Below are 23,075 nucleotides of genomic sequence, written 5' to 3' on the forward strand. Positions count from 1 at the left end.
TTTCACTAAGTGACTGGACCTCTTGCCTCAAAGCATTGAGTGTTCACATAAAAAGGTAAAGAATTTTGATTTGGTTAATGTCATGGTTAGTTTGATTCTGTAGCCTTTTTGACTCGAGTTAGTAAATCCTTAGGGGTGTTTTACACCTAATGCCCTAAAACCATTTGGTTTGGGAGTTATTGACTTAACACTCGCTACATGGGTCAATTAGAAAGCTTAAGGGAACCAAACATTGCACAGCCTCACCAAAAAAAAAAAAAAAGAGAAAAAAAGAAAAGTTATGCCATAGATATTCATTCTAATGGAGATTTCAGTGAACTTTGAGATATTGAGACTTTGCTCATTGGAATTAATTGGAAGCTTCATATTTATGTGCTAGTTCACTTTATACTTTGTCAAACTTGTGATGCCTTAGCCTGTCTTTTGAAAGTAATTAAACTTTAAAATTCCAATTTATTGTGAAGATGGAGTTTATCTTTTTAAGCTTGCTAATGAATGAGAATCATGGTTTTGAGTGACACTTGAATTTTTGAATAACATGACTTTTGCATAATGTTTGTGGGTAACATTCCTGGAAGACCCTCATGAGACTTAACTTGTCCTCTAGGAAATTCCTAGGGGTTTAAAAGGCTTGTTGCATATGCTAAATGCAATCATACATCCCACAAAAGATGGATTTATCTTTTTGTTTTTCATTTTATTTTTAGTTTCATATTGCTAAGGGACCAGCAATATGAAAGTTTGGGGTGTGTTAAGTGCCCAAATATTCATATTTTAGCTTTTAACTTATATTTGTTAATTCCTTAGTTTTGTTAGTTTATGTTATTTTAGTTCTTTTATGTGTTTTCCGTGTTTTGTAGACTTTTGGAAGAAAAGAAAGCAATTCTGGAAATCTCAAGCTTAAAGGACAATATTGAGAAAAAGCTAGAAGATTTGAGTCAATCAAAAGGTCCTGATAATGCAATTGTTTGCAGGGTTATTGCACTTTAGCGCACTACCAGAGAGGTCCAAGTCAAGACGAGCAAGGAGCCCGCTCGTGCGCACAAGAAGTAGCCTCGATCGCACTTTCGATCGAGCGCCCAACATATACGATCGATCGCAGGTATGCAATCGAGTGCACTGATAAGTGCCAAATGTTGCATATTTGGACCCCTTTATTTACATTAGTTAATCCTTTAGCTGTGTCGTTATTTAATATTTTGTGTTAGTTTTGTGTTTTTAGTATTTTGTAGGTCATTAAAGAAAAACTACAGCTTTAAAGGGAAAAATGCGAAGTTTGGAAGAAAGCATACTTTGAGAAGACCTAGATGATGTGGTTAAATCTAACCAAATCCAAGAAAAGGTTAAATCAGATTAAAGTTCAGATTGGATAAGATTTCGGATCGGATTCAAATTCAAATTCTGCATACGTCTTAGTATTTTGACCATAACTCTCCGCTTAAATATCGGATTGAAGTGATTCAAACGGCATTAGAAAGCTAGCTCAAAATACTACAATTTGTTGTGAAATAGAATTTTCGTAATTCGGACGGTTTCTATGTCAAAATCGCCCCGCAATTAAGAGACACAAAGTTGGACGAATCCTAGTCCGATTTCAGACTTCTATTTTGACTGGGAGACAGACTTCCGAATTATCTAGGTTTACTTGGGCTTCTAGGACTTCCCTAAGCCTATAAATAGACTTCTTTGCATTCAAGAAAAGATACACAATCCCAGAGAGCAAAATTCTTTTGTTTAGTTTTTCTTTAGGTTTAGGTTTAGGTTTAGATTTTATTTTTATGTGGAGCTAAATTCTCAACTAAGGTTGGGGATGAAGCCTCACCGATGAAGAACAACATTACTTTTATGTAAGTTTTTATTATTCTGATTTTATTTGGTTTTATATTTCAATTGTTTTACTTCTAATCAATTGTATGGAGTGATTCTTGGATATCTCTTGTGATTCAAGGATACATGTGATGATTTGAGATAATTTCATATGATTGATTGCTTGGCTTTTAACTCGTAAAAATTGGATATCCCTTGTGATTTGTTCTACGGATACATCTGGTGTTTCAATTGAATTTGGATTCCTTTTGTGATTTGGTCAATGAATGGATACATTGGATGGTTTTGATTAATTCTTTGAAGCATAGTAAAACATATCTATGATTTAATTTGTGAGAACTTCGGATTAATATTGATGAACATAAAGTATGTTGTTATGATTTGGTGAGTGTGAATTCCCAAACCTTAGTACCTTTATCCTTAGATTTACTTATTTTATTTAGTTTATGTTTATCCCTTAATTTTCAAAACTCAAAAATCAAAACCCTTTTGGAACTAGATTAGGATTTAATTAGTTTAGATATAAATTGCTATTTCAAAAATACAATTCTTTGTGGGATCGACCTCGCACTTGCAATCCATTAAACTACAATTGATTCGTGCACTTGCGAGTTAAATAAATTTGCACAACAAGTTTTTGGCGCCGTTGCCGGGGAATTGTTCAATTTTTTAAACCAATTTATATTTAAATTAGTTTTATTCTTCTACTAGTTATAATTAGGATTTTATTTTTCTACAATTTGTTTTGTTTTATTCGTGTTACTAATAAATTAAAAAAAAAAAAAAAAAAGAAGTTTTTCTTGGTATTTTTTTTTGTTTTGTTTAGCTTGTTTTACAGTTCTCCCACAGCACCTTCCCCAATCAGCGCGATTGAGCGCACTCATAGCAAAGGCAGCAGTTCCGTAGATCTTTGCCAAAAATTTATTTTTGGTCTTTTTTGTGAGTTTTTAAATTTTAGTTTTCATTTTTTTTTTATTGTGTTACCTGTTCTTTTAGTTTATTTTATTTTTAAAAAAAAATTTTGGTTAATGTTTTATGTGGGATATCTGCATGCTAAAAAGTGAGGAGAAGCATGAATTTTCATTTTAATGATTTTAATGCCTCTCCTAGTTGTAGGACACCAGCTCCTACCAACTACCCTCAAAATGTTTACCCACCTAAACCATGTTCATTTTGTTTCAATCCTTATCATGAGGAGAACAATTGTCCAGATCTGCGAGCTGAGCTCAACGACTTATGGGACAAATTAGACCAAATCAGAGCAGCTAGATCTAACTTTTCATATGAACAAATGAACACTGGTTTCTCCAGCCCGGGGTTTGATTCAAATTTCAATTGTTATAACCCGGACTGGAGCAACCGATTTGATTTCTCAGGATCAGCTCAGGCTACAGGAAATTATGCTCACCAATTTGATGAATTGCACCATTCAGAATATCCGCAGTTCGATTATCAAGCTCAACCTCCTGTTTATCAGTCTGCCACTCAAGTGCCACAGCCTGCACCACAGTCATCACTGGAAGACATGATGAAAGCATTCATGCAATCAATGGATAAGAACATACAAGATATGAAGAATGCTACCATAAAAAATTCCCAAGATATACAAGAGCTAAAAGGTTTCACCAATCAAGCCGTACAGGAGATGAAGAATTCCAACATGGCTAATGGTAGAGACATACAAGAACTTAAGCAGGCCATGATCAAGATAGAAGGACAGATCGGTCATCTAGTTGCTGACTTCAACAGAATAGAGGAAGAAGAGCTTCAAAGTCAGCTGATGGCTGAAAGGCACTACATGATGGATGAGGATGATTCTGAAAATTCTTATCATGAGCATGCCCAAGTCACCATCACACTTGAGAGTGAGGAAATTGTGGATAACAAAGAGGAGGAAGAGGAGGAAGAGAAGGATGAGCAAGTTGAGCACTCTGAGCAAGTTGAGCACCATGAAAATAGTGAACTCCCAATGGATCCTAATCTGCGCAGTGACATGGAAGTGAGTACTGAAGCTCCTGCCTGCATCACTATCCCTCTTGAGACACATCAAGAGCCCAAAGCTTCAGCGCCTAAATATCTCAAAGAGCCATCTTATGTCAAGATACTCAAGGACTTGTGCACACAAGCACACAAATCTAGGAACCACTTTCCTAAGACGATCCTTCAAAGCAAGAAATTCTACATAAGATGGCGAAACATCCTTCCAGAGGGGTATGAAGTTTTGAAGAAGAAGGGGTGGAAGGGATTGGTTGGACATCCGCATGATAGGGGGAAGCACTGTAAAGTTTTCTCCTCCAGTTTATTTTCTGCACTTCACTCCAAAAATTCTTTCTTTCCTTTTTCATTACATGTTAATTTTATTTGTTTTTGTTTCTAATAGCAATTAATCTTTTGATATTGTTTCTATGAAAAAAATATTGCTGTTAGTTTTTATTGACAGGTGTTTTGGTGTTTAAGTTTGGGGGACGCCCTAGCCTTGTTCACACTCAGATTTTCTTACTTCCGGTAATGTATTTCTATACTACACATTGAGGGCAATGTGTAATTCAAGTTTGAGGGTATGGAAAAACACTTTGTCTATTTATTTTTGTTCTTATTTGTTTATTTTTATTTGTCTTTTTGTGTTAAAAAATTTGAAAAAAAAAAAAAAAATTGTGCTATGTTGTTGTCAAGTTTGAGTTAAACTATAACTGTGATTTGCATTTCATTAGCTTGCTTAAAGGGTTGAACATCATCATTATGTCATTAAAAGTCTGAGTCCTTTGACTTATTTTTGGGTAAAAGAGATTTCACTTGTTTTGAAATAAATTTTTATGAGCACATTAGCATGTTTTCTGTGAGGTATGATGTTTGAGCTTAAGCTTGTTCTCTTTGAGATTTGTTGGATGACCTATTGATGAATAACCATTGGCTTGCAAGATATAAAAAAAAATAAAAATAAATAAATAAATAAAAAGAGAAGGAAAAAGAAAAGAAAGATCATGTTGAGTTTTTCGCTGAGTAACAGGACCTCTTGCCTCATTAAGCATTGAGTGTTCGTGTCAAAAGGTGTGAAATTCAATATTGATTTAAGATATGGCTAGTCTGGCTTCGTAGCCTTTTTGACTTAAGTTACTAAGCCCTTAGAGATGTTTTACATCTAGTGCCCTAAAGCCACCTGGCTTGGGAGTCATTGGCCTAACACTTGTTACATGGGTCAATTAGAAAGCTTAAGGGAGTTAGACACTACAAAGTCTGTTAAAAAAAAAAAAAAAAAAAAAAATTGCATATCTTGCCTTGGTTGTTTCATCTGTTAGGGATTCTTACAAATTTTATGGAACTTGTCTTGAGTTTAAGCAGAAAGCTTCATGATTGTATGCTAATTACACTTTACACTTTTTAGAACATATGAGGTCTCAATTGTCCATTTATGAGTAATTTGATTTTGGATTTCCTTTTGACTATTATGATGGTGTTTGTCTTTTTAAGTTTGCTCATGAATAAGAACCATGGTTTATGTGAAACTTCTTTCTTGTTAACAACATAGTGCACAATGTTTGTGGGTATCATTCCTGTTAAGCCCTCACGAGACTTCACTCGTCCACTAGGGATGCCTAGGGGTTTAAAAGGCTTATTGCATATGCTAAATGCAATCGTCTCTCCCACGAAAGAGGATTTATGTTTCTTGCTTTCATTTTATTTTTCGTTCTTTTTTTGCTAAGGGACTAGCAAAATGTAAGTTTGGGGGTGTTTGATAAGTGCCAAATATTGCATATTTGGACCCCTTTATTTACATTAGTTAATCCTTTAGCTGTGTCGTTATTTAATATTTTGTGTTAGTTTTGTGTTTTTAGTATTTTGTAGCTCATTAAAGAAAAACTACAGCTTTAAAGGGAAAAATGCGAAGTTTGGAAGAAAGCATACTTTGAGAAGACGTAGATGATGTGGTTAAATCTAACCAAATCCAAGAAAAGGTTAAATCAGATTAAAGTTCAGATTGGATAAGATTTCGGATCGGATTCAAATTCAAATTCTGCATACGTCTTAGTATTTTGACCATAACTCTCCGTTTAAATATCGGATTGAAGTGATTCAAATGGCATTAGAAAGCTAGCTCAAAATACTACAATTTGTTGTGAAATAGAATTTTCGTAATTCGGACGGTTTCTATGTCAAAATCGCCCCGCAATTAAGAGACACAAAGTTGGACGAATCCTAGTCCGATTTCAGACTTCTATTTTGACTGGGAGACAGACTTCCGAATTATCTAGGTTTACTTGGGCTTCTAGGACTTCCCTAAGCCTATAAATAGACTTCTTTGCATTCAAGAAAAGATACACAATCCCAGAGAGCAAAATTCTTTTGTTTAGTTTTTCTTTAGGTTTAGGTTTAGGTTTAGATTTTATTTTTATGTGGAGCTAAATTCTCAACTAAGGTTGGGGATGAAGCCTCACCGATGAAGAACAACATTACTTTTATGTAAGTTTTTATTATTCTGATTTTATTTGGTTTTATATTTCAATTGTTTTACTTCTAATCAATTGTATGGAGTGATTCTTGGATATCTCTTGTGATTCAAGGATACATGTGATGATTTGAGATAATTTCATATGATTGATTGCTTGGCTTTTAACTCATAAAAATTGGATATTCCTTGTGATTTGTTCTACGGATACATCTGGTGTTTCAATTGAATTTGGATTCCTTTTGTGATTTGGTCAATGAATGGATACATTGGATGGTTTTGATTAATTCTTTGAAGCATAGTAAAACATATCTATGATTTAATTTGTGAGAACTTCGGATTAATATTGATGAACATAAAGTATGTTGTTATGATTTGGTGAGTGTGAATTCCCAAACCTTAGTACCTTTATCCTTAGATTTACTTATTTTATTTAGTTTATGTTTATCCCTTAATTTTCAAAACTCAAAAATCAAAACCCTTTTGGAACTAGATTAGGATTTAATTAGTTTAGATATAAATTGCTATTTCAAAAATACAATTCTTTGTGGGATCGACCTCGCACTTGCAATCCATTAAACTACAATTGATTCGTGCACTTGCGAGTTAAATAAATTTGCACAACATGCACACAGGCTGTGATCGAGCGCACCCGTGTGTAAGGAGTAAGGCAGTAGTGCCCTATTCCGGAAATTCCTCTTTTTCACCCTTTCAAAACCCTAGGTGACTTAGAATGCAAAAGCTACGATTTCTAGGGTTTTTAGAGTGCTCCTAAGGCCTATAAATAGACCCCTAAGCCATTAGAATACACACAATTCAAAGGAGAAGAATTAGAGCTCTTCAAGTTCAAGTTTTCGGGTTTATTATTTTCCTTTTTATTTTATTTTATGAAGATGTTTAACATCAAACTCATGTGTAACTAAACTACTTAGTAGGGCTAGATTGAAGCCCTAATTATGTTTATTAAATATTTCAATATTGACGCCTTTGTGATAATCATATTGTGATGCTTAACTTGGTTAATTTCTGTTTTATTAAATTCCTCATATGTGTTTGCCTGATTAACATATGCATGTGGTATGTATTAGTTAATTAAATCAATTTCGATGATCAAGTCCTGGGTTTAATAGAGTAACAAAAGAATTCCTCACAGGTTCTTAGGTTAATCAACATGGAAAACTGGGAGTAGACACTCAAGCCCATGGTTCCATGTGTTTGTCGATTTCCATAGATTTATGCTTTCTTAAAAAAAAACTTGGTATACACCCATGCTAAATCCTTTAAGAAAGAAAAAAGTTAGAGTATACACCCATGCCTAACTCGTTGCTTAGGGAAATCTATAGCTTAAGGAGTATACACCCATGCTCTTAGGTTGGCAAACATTAGGTGTTCATACTATGATTAAAGCATTATCATATTGTTATATTATTTGAGCATGATTAGTGGTGAATATCAAAGCCGTACCTTTTTATTTATCTTTACTTCTTTAAAATATATCAATATCAATTTCGTGACAACTTGGATATTTTAATTAATTCTAAATAAAATCAACAATCTCCATGGGAACGATCTCGTACTTGCTGCACTATACTACTGTTTTGATCTTGTGCACTTGCGAGTTAAAACATACCAATTATTATCTATTAATTTAGGTAGTATTTGGCTCAACAAGTTTATACAACATGTTTCTTGTGCGTGCAGGCGCGGTTGCGCTCGACCTTTGCCTGTGTTATCTCGAGCCTTTTTTTGTGTGTGCGAGCACGTCTGCTACGCTCGCTCCCTGTTCTTTGGCGCTCGAGCCTAGGTGTATATGCCCTTGAGCGCATGCCTGCATGTGCTCGAGCCTAGTCTTCATGTGCTCGATCTCAACCTCTAGAATTTCCCAAAAATACCTTTTAAGTCCAAATTTTCTAGAAATGCTTCATTTTCTTCAAAAACCCATGAAAAGACATAAAACACATAAAGGAAACAAAACATCAAATAATAACAAAACTAAGAGCCTAACATATGTAAATTAAGGGGCTAAAATATGACTATTTTTTGCACTTATCACACCCTTAAACTTACATATTGCTAGTCCCTTAGCAATACAAAACCAAAAATAAAAACAAAAAGATAAATCCTTCTTTTATGGGATGTACGATTGCATTTAGCATATGCAACAAGCATGTTAAACCCCTATGCGTCCCTAGTAAGACGAGTGAAGTCTCATGAGGGTTTAATAGAAATGCTACCTACAAACATTATGCAAAATTCATGTTATCCCAAAGGTTGAAATGTCACTTAAAACACTGATTTTCGTTCATTACCAAACTTAAAAAGATAAACTCCATCTTCACAATGAATTGGAATTCCAAAGTCTAATTATTGTGCCAAATACCTACCTAAATTAATAGGCGAATACTTAGTACGTTTTTCTCGCAAGTGCACAAGATCTAAACGATAGTATAGTAGGCAAATACGAGATCATTCCCATGAGGATTGGTAAATTATGCTTAGAATGTAATTTCGTATTTAATTAACAAAATAAGCACAATTGTCACAAATTGAATTAAAATAAAGAAAATAAAGTAAAAGAAATACTAAAATTAAAAAGGATTAGGGTTTTGAAATCCACTGATAAGCATACTCAAATAAGATTAACAATATGCCAATATTCCAATTATCTCTAGATATCCAATGTTTGTCAACCTAAGGGCATGACATCTACTCTTTAAGTTATTAATTTCCCTAAACAACGAACTAGGCATGGTATCTACTCCAGTTCTTTTCTTCCCCAAAGGATTTAACATGGTATCTACTAAGTTGTTCTTTAAGGAAACATAAATCTATGGAAATCGACAACCACAAAAGGTCTAGGGCATGGTATCTACTCTCGATCCCCCATGTTGATTAACCCAAGAACCTGTGATGGGGTTCTTTTGTCACTTTATTAAGCCCAAGACTCGGTCATCCAATTGACTTAAATAACATGAATCCAGACACATGCATATGATCAAACACATTCACATGAAGAATTCAAGTAAACAAAAAGTAATCAAATTAAACACGCAAAAGATAATTGTAACAAAAGGCGCCAATATTGCAATCCTAAACAAACATGATTAGTGCTTCAAACTAACCCTAATTAAATTACTAACTACATAACAAAATACAAGGGGAAAAGAAGAAAAACCCAAACTCTTCTCGATCGAGCCTTTTGTCCTTTTCCAGAGCTTGTGTCTGCTTCTCCACACTTTTTCCTAGAGGCTTAGAGATCTATTTATAGGCTTAGAAAAACATAGAAGCCCTAGAAAACCTAATAAACTTGGAGGTTTATTTCCTAGTATAAGTAGGACTTTGAAAACCAAATTTGGGATAAAATAGGAGTCTTGGCCGCACTGTTTTTACTCTAGTGCATGAGTGCGTTCGATCCCCAGTGCCGTGTGCTTGAGCGTAAGCCTGCGCTTGATCCTTGCCCATGTGCGCTCGAGCGGTGATGCGCTCGAGCCTGTTCCTTGTGCGTGTGAGCGTGGTCGCTGCACTTGCTCCTTGTTCTCTGGCATTCAAGTGCTTCTGCGCTCGAGCGTATGCCTACGCTTGAGCCTAGTCTACATGTGCTCGATCTTAACCTCCATATTTTCCCAAAAATAACCTTTAAGTCAGAATTTTCTACAAATGCTTCCGTTTCTTCAAAAACCTGTAAAAAGACATAAAACACAAAAAGGAAACAATATATCAAATAAGATCAAAACCAAGAGCCTAACATCTATAAATTAAGGGGCTAAAATATGTATATTTTAGCAGTTATCACATCCCCAAACTTACATATTGCTAGTCCCTTAGCAATACAAAACTGAAAATTAAATGAAAAATAGAAAAACCATACGATAAGTCCATCTTTCGTGGGATTTACGATTGCATTTAGCATATGCAACAAGCCTTTTAAACCCCTAGGCATACCTAGTCAGACAAGTTAAGTCTCGTTATGGTTTAACTGTGACGTCCCACATCGCCTGGGTATAAAGATGGGGATGTGCTTAAATGTATACTACACCCTTAATGACAACAATGTGTTTTAAAGCCGTGATGGTCATGATCCCATCAAAACTCCACAGTTAAGCGTGTTTCTGCTGGAGTAATACTAGGATGGGTGACCTCCTAGGAAGTTTGGTTTGGGGTAGCCAAAAGTAGACAATATTGTGTGTCATTGGGGTGGGGTGTTACAAATGGTATCAGAGCCATTGCTCAGCCTAAGATGGGAGGAGAGTGCACAAGCCCATGAAGGTTGCTAGCAGGCACTCGCTGGGACGGATGCCAAGAATGGGCTAATCCCATGAGGGTCGCTAGCGGGGACACTAGGTCTTAAGAGGGCGTGATTATGACATCCCACATCGCTTGGGTATAAAGATGGGGATGTGCTTAAATGAAGACTACACCCTTAATGACAACAATGCGTTTCAAAGCCGTGATTGTTATGATCCCATCAAAACTCCGCAGTTAAGCGTGCTTCTGCTGGAGTAGTACCAGGATGGGTGACCTCTTGGGAAGTCTGGTTTGGGGGAGCCAAAAGCGGATAATATTGTGTGTTATTGGGGTGGGGTGTTACAAAGTGAGTACTGAAGCTCCTGCTTGCAAAACTGTCCCTTCTGAGACACACCAAGAGCCCAAAGCTTTATCGCCTGAATGTCTCAAAGAGCCATCTTATGTCAAGATACTCAAGGACTTGTGCACACAAGCACACAAATCTAGGAAGAACCACTTTCCTAAGAAGATCCTTCCAAGCAAGCAATTTTACATAAGATGGCAAAATATCCTTTCTGAGGGGGGTATGAAGTTTTGAAGAAGAAGGGGTGGAAGGGATTGGTTGGACATCTGCATGATAGGGGGAAACGCTGTAAAGTTTTCTCCTCCAGTTTATTTTCTGCACTTCACTCCACAAATTCCTTTTTTCCTTTTTCATTACATGTTATTTTGATTTGTTTTTGTGTCTAACAGCAATTAATCTTTTGATGTTTGTTTATATGAAAAAAAAAATATTGCTGTTAGTTATTGTTGACACGTGTTTTGGAGTTTAAGTTTGGGGGACGCCCTGGCCTTGTTCACACTCAGATTTCCTCACTTCCGGTAATGTATTTCTATACTACACATTGAGGGCAATGTGTAATTCAAGTTTGGGGGTATGGAAAAACATTTTGTCTGTTTATTTTTGTTCTAATTTGTTTATTTTTTTCTTATTTTGTTCTTATTTGTCTATTTTTATTTGCATTTTGTGTTAAATTTTTTCTTTTTGAAAAATTTGTGCTATATTGTTGTCAAGTTTGAGTTAAACTGTAACTGTGATTTGCATTTCATTAGCTTGCTTAAAGGGTTGAACATATGATTATGTCATTAGGAGTCTAAGTCCTTTGACTTATTTTTGGTAAAAGAGATTTCACTTGTTTTGAGATAAATTTTTATGAGCACATTAGCATGTTTTCTGTGAAGTATAATGTTTGAGCTTAAGTTTGTTCTCTCTGATATTTGTTGGATGACCTATTCATGAATAACCATTGGCTTGCAAGATATAAAAATAAATAAATAAATAAATAAATAAGAGTAGGAAAAAGAAAAGAAATATCATGTTGAGTTTTCCGCTGAGTAACCAGACCTCTTGCCTCATTAAGCATTGAGTGTTCGCGTCAAAAGGTGTGAAATTCAGAGTTTATTTATGATATGGCTAATCTGACTTCGTAGCCTTTTTGACTTAAGTTAGTAAGCTTCAGGAATATTTTACATCTAGTGCCCTAAAGCCACCTGGATTGGGAGTCATTGGCCTAGCACTTATTATATGGGTCAATTACAAAGCTTAAATGAGTTACACATTGTAGAGCCTGTAAAAAAAATAAATGCATATCATGCCTTGGTTGTTTCAATTGTTAGGGATTCTTACAAATTTTACGGAACTTGTCTTGAGTTTAAACTGAAAACTTCATGATTGTATGCTAATTAAACTTTACACTTTTTAGAACATATGAGGTCTCAATTGTCGATTTATGAGTGATTTGATTTGGATTTCCTTTTGATTGAAATGATGGTGTTTGTCTTTTTAAGCTTGCTCATGAATAAGAACCATAGTTTGTGTGAAACTTCTTTCTTGTTAACAACATAGTGCACAATATTTGTGGGTATCATTCCTGTTAATCCCTCACGAGACTTCAGTAGTCAACTAGGGATGCCTAGGGATTTAAAATGCTGGTTGCATATGCTAAATGCAATCGTCTCTCCCACAAAAGAGGATTTATGTTTCTTGATTTCATTTTATTTTTCATTTTGTTTTGCTGAGGGACTAGTAAAATGTAAGTTTGGTGGTATTTGATAAGTGCCAAATATTGCATATTTGGCCCCCTTTATTTGCATTAGTTAATCCTTTAGCGGTATTGTTATTTAATGTTTTGTGTTAGTTTTGTGTTTTCAGTATTTTGTAGGTCGTTGAAGAAAAAGAACAGCTTTAAAGGAAAAATGCAAAGTTTGGAAGAAAGCACACTTTGAGAAGACCTAGATGATGTTGTTAAGTTTAACCAAATCCAAGAAAAAGGTTAAATCGGATTAAAGATCAGATTAGATAAAATTTCGGATCGGATTCAAATTCAAATTTTGCACATGTCTCAGTATTTTGACCATAACTTTCTGCTCAAGTATTTGACTGAGGTGATTCAACAGCATTGGAAAGCTAACTCAAAATACTACAGTTCATTGTGTATAGTATTTTCCTAATTCGGACAGTTACTATGACAAAATCACCCCGCAATAAAAGAACACAAATCTGGATGAATCCTATTCCGATTTCAGACTTCTATTTGGACTGAGAGGCAGACCTCTAAATTATCTAGGATTAATAGAGCTTCTAGGACATCCCTAAGCCTATAAATAAACCTCTTTGCATTCAAGAAAATATACAATTCTAGAGACTAGTTTTGGGATACAATTTTGGAGACAGAATGTAATCCACAGCTTTTCTTTTAGTTTTTCTATAGTTTAGGTTTTATTTTTATGTGGAGCTAATTCCCAACTAAAGTTGAGGATGAAGCCTCACCGATGAAAAACATCAATACTTTCATGTAAGTCTTTATTTATTTGATTTTATTGGGTTTAATATTTCAATTATTTTACTTCTTTTCAATGTGTGGAGTGATTCTTGGATATCTTTTGTGATTCAAGGATACACTTGATGATTTAAGATAATTTCACATAATTGATTGCTTGATTTTATTTGCCTAAATAATTGGATATTCCTTGTGATTTGTTCTAGGGATACATTTGGTGTTTCAATTAAGATTGGATATCTTTTGTGATTTACGGATACATCTGATGATTTAATTGATATTGGATTCCTTTTGTGATTTGTGCAATTAATGGATACATGAGATTGTTTTGATTAACCGTTGAAGTATAGTAAAACATATCTAAGATTTTAATTGTAAGAACTTCAGATTAATATTGATAAACATGGAAGTATGTTGTTATGATTCGATGAGTGTGAATTCTCAAACCTTAGTCCTTTTTCTCTTAGTTTATTTTAATTAGTTTATGTTTCTCTTTTAATTTCAAAAATCAAAATTCAAAACCTTTTTGGAACTAGGTTAGGATTTATTTAGTTTTGATTTAAATTGGTCTTTCAGGAATACAATTCTCTGTGGGATCGACCTCGCACTTGCAATCCATTATACTACAATCGATTCGTGCACTTGTGAGTTAAATAAATTTGCACAACACTTACTAACTCGAGTTAAAAAGGCTACAGAACCGAACTAATCATGACATTAACCAGATCAAAATTCTTCACCTTTTGACGTGAACACTCAATGCTTTGAGGCAAGAGGTCTAGTTACTTAGTGAAAAGTTTATCAATGGTCATTTTTTTTTTATCACATATATATATCCCAAAGTATCCATCTAATAAATCATCCAGTTTCACCCAAGACATAGAAACCCACACATCAGACTTTCATGTCATACCCCACAAATTATATGCTAATGTGCTTGTGTAAGATCATATCAAACATGTGAATTATCAACTGCCTAAAACAAGTAACTAAACAGAAAAACTCTATCATCAGATCAAGTGTTCAAAATTTTTAAGCTCACTAATGAAATCAAATCACAATTCTTTTAGATTAACCAAAATTTTAAGAAACACATGAACATGCATATATATATATTCAAAATTTTGATAAAACAAACTGTTTGAGCTTTCTCAAACAGTTTCTCATCCGGTGGGGAATCATGAATTGGAATAAAGTAAGAAGAAAACTCAGTGAGCTTTTCTATCTTGATGTCCTCAATTTGCTCATGTGGTAGCTCTAACAGACTTCTCTCCTGGCCTCTTGGTGTTTCAGGAATAAGAGCTAATGTCAAAGAAGTCTCAGTGCTCTCTTCTTTTTCCTAATGTGGTTCCCGTGGAACTTCGGTTTGCTCCTCCTTTCCCTCTTCCACTTGATTTTCAACCACCTCTTCACACCTCAATGTGGCAGCTTGCTCATAATAGTAGGTGCACTCTACCTCCATGTAGTGCTCATTATGGTTGGCCACCAACTGACTTTGGTGCTCTTCTTCTTCATCTTTAAGTATGTCTGATATTTGCTTGAGGTGAGGCTCCATGCTTTCAAATGATTGAGTGCGAGACTTCTCCATCCATTCAAATGATCGCTTGCTTTCCTCCATCTCTTCTTTATAGGCAGTATGCCCTTCTTCTAGGGTAGCAAATGCTTCTTCTAAGGCTGTAACGCCCTGATATTTGAACTAGCAAATATCGAAGTTGTGACGCTACAACTTTAGAGAATACAATCTTACAGCAAAGTGTATATATATTTTTTTCTTTTTCTATGACCTAGGAATAACTTACAAAACACAATTGAGCTGACTGAAATACCTCGAGGTGATATAAAATAGAAACATGGTTTTCATTACAACATATGTACACACTAGGTATACCAAATATATGCCACAGACGGCACCTAAATTAATATAGTAATATTTATTAAGTTCACACACATCACCATACATAATAAAAGCAATTAACATAAATGAGTCTTGCTCCATAGAGTAAGCATCAATCTTGCAGTAGACGGTCTATCAACCATCAAAACCAATAAAAGGACTATCGTCCTCACTTTCTATTCCTGCATCAAGATCTATGTAAAGATGACGTTATCATATTTACATAGGCAAACAAGTGAATAATCTATTTTCCTAGAGATAAAGACTAAAAGACTAGTTTGAACAAGTAAGATTAAAGACTAAAATATATAATAATGAATGAGTTGTGAATGCAGCGTAATGACAAATTAGTTTGTGTTTTATGATAATCTTTCTTCAGATCTCTTGTCATGAGCTCTCAACCCGCTTACGTCCGTTATGTCCCTCACACTTTAGAGGTTTACCTATTTGGTGCTGGCAATTACACTGCCCTAGCTTAGTTATATATTGGGCCTGTTGGACGGTTATATACCCCCATCCATTGAGATACCGACAATTTCTCGAGGCAATCCACCCAACATGTTCTCAAGGTGGCTGTCTTAATAGCCCATTTTATTAGACACATTATGCAACAGTTGTATTGCAAAATTATATTAATAAGACAAAATAAGAATTCCTATAACAATAAAACAAAGCTCAGTAAGTATATCCATACTTACACTCCTTAGTGTAGTATTCTGCTCCACGTCTGCATATAAATACATATATACAAACAATACTTAGTTCATTCTCCAATAATATCATTGTTTAAAGACCCTCATCTTTTTATATTTATTTATTATCTGTCACTTCATCTTTACTTATTCATTTTATTATATTAATCTAAGATAGTCACTTATAAGTAACTTTATGCCTGAATTCATTTTTGGTGACGAGGTTAATGGCCAGTATCACTAAATACAAACTAGTATTAGAAATAATATATGTAAAGCATGACTCATATTTCGGAGATGAGACCAATGGTCCGTACCTACCAAAGTATGAATCAAAATTTAAATGACAATAAAAGAAATGACTAAATGAAAATACTGAATTCATATTCTGGGAATGACCGCCAAAAATATGAATTAAAATTTAAATGACAATAAAAGAAATGATTGAATGTAAATACTGAATTCATATTCCGGGGATGACCGCCAAAAATATGAATTAAAATTTAAATGACAATAAAATAAATAATTGAATGTAAAAGCTGTAAAGTAAATAATATATGGATAATATCATAAGCCCTTAATTGATTTTGTCTATTAATTCATTATTATTAATTCATTTGTATCTATTACGCTATTTTACATTATACGCTTATTGGGTCTTTAAACAATTAAATGAGAACAAGTGATACAAGCAATAAATTATAATATTTATACGAGAAACACTTACCCAATAATCCTTAGAAGTAAAACTCCACCAAATCTTCTCTAGGTAGCTAGTTTAGAAAAATAAGAACACTTGAACACTACAAGAAAGATCTAAGCTATATGGTATTTGACTAGAACTAAGAAATAAAATGAAAGAAGGAGCAAACAATTTTACTTGTTCTAAGATTGTAAGTGAAAAGCTCAAGTGAAAGTGACTTTAGCTTAGGCTCTATTTATAAGAGAATAGATGGTTAGGATTTATTTTTACACATTTGATCTAGGTTGAGATGTATTTAACCAAAAGAATGAACCTAGTCCATATTTCATGCTCTATACCAATTAGTATTTTCGTCCAAAATGAGGGCAGTGTATCCCGATCCATTTTTCAATGTCCAAACATACTCCAAGACAAACATTTTCTATTTTCGGTTCGACTTCATCCGAGTTTGTTTGAGTCTTTTTTTAACGTTGTACAAAGTTTCCGATTCAACTTAGGCTTTAACTACTTGCATTCCCACTTGACCACTTGCCTTATTAAATTATTATTATCATGATATTTCCCATAACTCTCATTACTAGAAGACTTTAAGCTTTCAACAAAGGTGGTTAGCCTTGGTATCTTTCTTTAACAGTTTTAATCTCATTAGATAGGATGAAAATTAAAACACTGTTTCTTAAGCTAAAAACTAAAAAGCTTCAAATTAATTTATGACTTCACTAATCGCCAATATAAATAATTCATTTACTAAATTGGGTTTAATTATGCCCATAAACATATTAGTGAAGCTAAATTTTAGAATTGAAATAATATACATAAGAGGCCAAAAATCAATGTAATATACCTTTAACACTAAATAGTTATTTAGATCATTAATCCACATATCTTTGTTCTAATTTATCGATTATATTTTTAATCTATTTAATATTATTTAAATAAAAGTTTTAAAATCTAGGTCGTTACAAAGGCAGAACTCTTCGGAGTAGGTATCTCTTCTTGGTATTGTTGATGTGAAGAAAAATCTGAATGATTATACATGGGAGATGGTTCCTCTTCATGAGCTACTATCTTGAAAATGGATTGCTTCAGACTTGGGCTAAGACAAGAATATGATTGATGATAAGTGCCAAATATTGCATATTTGGACCCCTTTATTTACATTAGTTAATCCTTTAGCTGTGTCGTTATTTAATGTTTTGTGTTGGTTTTGTGTTTTTAGTATTTTGTAGGTCATTGAAGAAAAACTACAGCTTTAAAGGGAAAAATGCAAAGTTTGGAAGAAAGCATATATTGAGAAGACCTAAGATGATGTGGTTAAGTTTAACCAAATCCAAGAAAATGTTAAATCGGATTAAAGATCAAATTGGATTAAAGTTTAGATTGGATAAAATTTCGGATTGGATTCAAATTCAAATTCTGCATATGTCTTAGTATTTTGACCATAACTTTCTGCTCAAGTATCAGAATGAGGAGATTCAAGTGGAATTGGAAAGCTAACTTAAAATTCTACAGTTCATTGTGAAATATGATTTTCCTAATTCGGATGGTTATTATGCCAAAATCTCCTTGCAATAAAAGGACACAAATCTGGATGAATCCTATTCCAATTTCAGACTTCTATTATGACTGGGAGACAGACCTCCGAATTATCTAGGTTTAATAGGGCTTCTAGGACTTCCCTAAGCCTACAAATAGACCTCTTTGCATTCAAAAAAATATACAATTTCAAAGACTAGTTTTGGGATACAATTTTGGAGACAGAATGTAATCCGCAGTTTTTCTTTTAGTTTAGTTTTTCTTTAGGTTTAGGTTTTAGTTTCATAGTCATGTGGAGCTAAATTCTCAACAAAGGTTGAGGATGAAGCCTCACTGATGAAAAACAATATCACTTTATTGTAAGTTTTTATTATTCTGATTTTATTGGTTTATTATTTCAATTGTTTTACTTCTTTCAATATGTGGCATGATTCTTGGATATCTTGTTGTGATTCAAGGATGCATTTGATGATTTAGGATAATTTCATATAATTGATTGCTTGGTTTTTTAATTCATGAAAATTGGATATCCCTTGTGATTTGTTCTACGAATACATCTGGTGTTTCAATTAAATTTGGATTCCTTTTGTGATTTGGTCAATGAATGGATACATGGGATGATTTTGATTAATTCTTTGAAGCATAAAAAAACATACATAAGATTTAAATTGTGAGAACTTTAGATTAATATAGATGAATATAAAATATTTTGTTGTGATTTGATGAGTGTAGATTCTGCATCCTTAGTGCCTTTATCTATTGATTTGCTTAGTTTATTTAGTTTATGTTTAGTCTTTTAATTTTCAAAACCAAAATCAAAACCCTTTTGGGAACTAGGTTAGGGTAAAATTAGTTTAGATATAAGTTGTCCTTTCAAAAATACAATTCTTTGTGGATTCGACCTCACACTTGCAATCCATTAAATTACAAATGATTTGTGCACTTGCGAGTATTAAAACTTGCTGCTGCAGCCCCTGCTATTGCGATCGATCGCAGCCCTGCTACGATTGAGCGCACTCGGGGCCAAGACAGCAAGCTCAAGTGCACCTGCGCTCATTAACTGCCGCATTTTTACTCAAATGTGATCGAGTGCACATTAGCGCGATAGAGCGCACTCATAGCAAAGGCAGCAATTGTAGCAGTTCCATAAATGTTTGCCAAAAATTTATTTTTGGTCCTTTTTGTGAATTTTTAAATTTTAGTTTTTATTGTGTTAGTTGTTTTTTTTTTTAATTTATTTTATATATATATATATATATGGTTAATGTTTTATGTGCTAAAAAGTGAGGGGGAAGCATGAATTTTCATTTTAATGATTTTAATGCATCTCCTAGTTATAGGACACCAACTCCTACCAACTACCCTCAAAATTTTTACCCACATGAGCCATGTTCATACTACAATCCTTATCATAGTTTTAGTAATTGTCCCCTCTGGGAACAAGTTTCTGATTTTTTGTATGAGCAAATGAACACTAATATCTCTACCCCAGGGTTTGAATCAAATTCCAATTTTTACACCTTGAGATGGAATAATCAATCTGATTTCTCATGGTCAGCTTAGGCAATAGGAAATGAGGAGGAAGAAAAAGAAGAGCAAGTTGAGCACCATGAGAACAGTGAGCCACCAACAGATCTTGATCTACCCAGTGAAATGGAAGTGAGTACTGAAGCTCCTGCCTGCATCACTGTCCCTCTTGAGACATATCAAGAGCCCAAAGCTTCATTGCCTGAATGTCTCAAAGAGCCATCTTATGTCAAGATACTCAAGGACTTGTGCACACAAGCACACAAATCTAGGAACCACTTTCCTAAAAAGATACTTCGAAGCAAGCAATTCTACATAAGATGGCGAAATATCCTTCCAGAGGGGTATGAAGTTTTGAAGAAGAAGGGGTGGAAGGGATTGGTTGGACATCCGCATGATAGGGGGAAGTGCTATAAAGTTTTCTCCTCCAGTTTATTTTCTGCACTTGATTCCACAAATTTTTTCTTTCCTTTTTCATTACATGTTGTTTTTATTTTTGTTTTTGTTTCTAACAGCAATTAATCTTCTGATGTTTGTGTTGTGCCAAATACTACATAAATTAAAAGATAATATTTATTATATTTTACTCGCAAGTGCACAAGATCAAACGATAGTATAGTGTAGCAAGTACGAGATCGATCCCATGAGGATTGTTGATTTTGTTGTAGAGTTAATTAAAATATCAAAATTGTCATGAGATTGATATTATGAAAAAGAAATAAAAAGATATAAAGATAAATGAAAAGGTAAAGGTAGGGCTTTGATATCCACCACTAATCATACTTAGATAATATAACAATCTGCCAATGATTCAATCATATTATGAATACCTAATGTTTGCCAACCTAAGGGCATGGCTGTATACTCCTTAAGCTATTGATTTACCTAAACAACGAGTTAGGCATAGGTGTATACTCTAACTCTTTTCTTTCTCAAAAGATTTAGCATGGGTGTATACCAAGTTGTTCTTTAAGAAATCATAAATCTATGGAAATCGACAAACACACGGAACCTAGGGCATGGGTGTGCACTCCTGGTTCCCCATGTTGATAAACCCAAGAATCCGGTGTCGATTTATTTTGTTACTCTTATTAAACCTAGGACTCGGTCATCCAAATTGATTTAATTAACTAATCTATACCACATGCATATAATGTCCAATCACATACATATGAGGAATTCAAGAAAACAGGAATTAATCAAGTTAAACAACACAATATGATTATCACAAAGGCACCAATATTGAAATATTAAACAAACATAATTAGGGCTTCAATCTAGCCCACCTTAAGAGTTAGTTGCACATAATTAAAATAAAACTTAAAAATAAAAGAGAAAGAAAGAACCGAAAACCGCTCCTAGAAGTAGCCTCCAATTCCTCTCCTCAAAGTTGTCTCCTTCAAATTGTCTATTGAATTGTGAAGCTTAGAGGTCTATTTATAGGGCTTAGGAGAGTCCTAGAAGCCCTGGTAATCCTAGGAAATTCTGAGATTTAAGTCCTAGTCCAATTAGGATAAAGACAACCTAAGTCCAGATCGGAATAGGATTCGTCAAGAATTGCTTTCCTATCTTGCGGGGTGATTTTGGCATAGTGGCGCTTCGAATTAGAAAAATACTATTTCACAATGATTTGTATAATTTTGATATAGCTTTCCAATGCCGCTTGAATCACCTCAAGCAGATATTTGAGATGAAATTTATGGTCAAAATACCGAGATTTGTGCATAATCCAATTTTGAATCCAATCCAATTTTGACTCTAATTTGAGAAATTCCAATTTAATCCTTTCATTTATTTGATTAAACTTAACCATGATTGGTTAAGCTTAACCATATCTTCTAGGTCTTCCCAATTTGCCCTTTAAGCTTGGAACTTTTCCAGAAATGCTTTCTTTTCTTCAAAAAACCTATAAAACAAAGAATATACAAAAAGGAAGTAAAATAGTACAAACGAACAATACTAAGGAATTAACACATATAAGTTTAAGGACTAAAATATGAATATATTGCTAATCCCTTAGCTATACGAAATTAAAAACTAAAAAACAAAAAGATAAATCCATCATTTGTGGGATGTACGATTGCATTTAGCATATGCAACAAGCCTTTTAAACCCCTAGGAATTTCCTAGAGGACAAGTGAAGTCTCGTGAGGGTTTTCCAGGAATGTTACCCACAAACATCATGCACAGTTCATGTTATCCCAAAGATTAAAGTATTACTTCAAGATCATGATTTTCCTTCATTAGCAAGCTTAAAAAGATAAACTCCATCTTCACAGTGAATTGGAATTTCAAAGTTTAACCACTTACAAAAGACATGCTAAGGCATCACAAGTTCGAAACAGTGTAAAGAGAACTAGTACATAAATATGAAGCTTTCAATTATTTTTAATGTGCAATGTCTCAATGTCTCAAAGTTCATTGAAATCCTTGTTAGGATGAACAACAATGGCATTTTTTTTTTTTTTTGTTCTCGTCAGGTTGTGCAATGTTTGGTTCCCTTAAGCTTTCTATTTGACCCATTTAACGAGTGTTAAGTCAATGACTCCCAAACCAGGTGGTTTTAGGGCATTAGGTGTAAAACACCCCTAAGGACCTGCTAACTCGAGTCAAAAAGGCTACGAAACCAAACTAACCATGACATCAATCAAATCAAAATTTCACCTTTTGACGTGAAAACTCAATGCTTTGAGGCAAGAGGTCTAGTTACTTAGCACACACACACACACACACACATATAAGATATGTATATATCTTATACCTATCTTTATCATCAATTTCGATTTGCCAAAATCCTGACTTCATATCGAACTTAGAGAAAACTATAGCCTCACTGATATGACTAACTAGAAACAATCAAACTATATATATATATATATATATATATATATATATATATATATATATATATGGCATAGTATTCATCTAATAAGTCATCCAGTTTCACCCAAGACATAGAAACACGTACATTAGACTTTCATGTCATACTCCACAAATTATGTGCTAATGTGCTTGTGTGATCAAATCAAACATGTGAATTCTCAACTCTCTTAAGCAAGTAACCAAACTTAACAAATTCTATCATCAGATCATGTGTTCAAAATTTTAAGCTCATCAATAAAATCAAACCACAACTTTTTCAGATTAACCAAAATTTCAGGGCAAACATGAACATGCAAATTTTTTTTTTCACAAACAATAAAAATAAAATAAAACTAGGAATTTTTTTTTTTTTTCATAAACAATAAAAATAAAGTAGAACTTGGACAAAGTGTGTGTAAAGTGTCTCCCATACCCCCAAACTTAAGTTATACATTGTCCTCAATGTGTCTATAACATGGAAAGAATTTACCCGGGAGCTGGCCGAATTGTTTGGAATAGTATGGCT

The 23,075-nt window shown here is 33.9% G+C and overlaps 1 pseudogene; it reads left to right on the forward strand.

The window, feature by feature from the left end:
* LOC132162949 (uncharacterized) overlaps positions 1-23,075 on the forward strand; it is a 36,454-nt pseudogene that overhangs the window by 5,734 nt on the left and 7,645 nt on the right.

The sequence above is a fragment of the Corylus avellana genome, chromosome 8 (genome assembly GCF_965113065.1).
Source record: "Corylus avellana chromosome 8, dhCorAvel1.hap1.2, whole genome shotgun sequence".
In the NCBI taxonomy this organism is placed as follows: domain Eukaryota; kingdom Viridiplantae; phylum Streptophyta; class Magnoliopsida; order Fagales; family Betulaceae; genus Corylus; species Corylus avellana.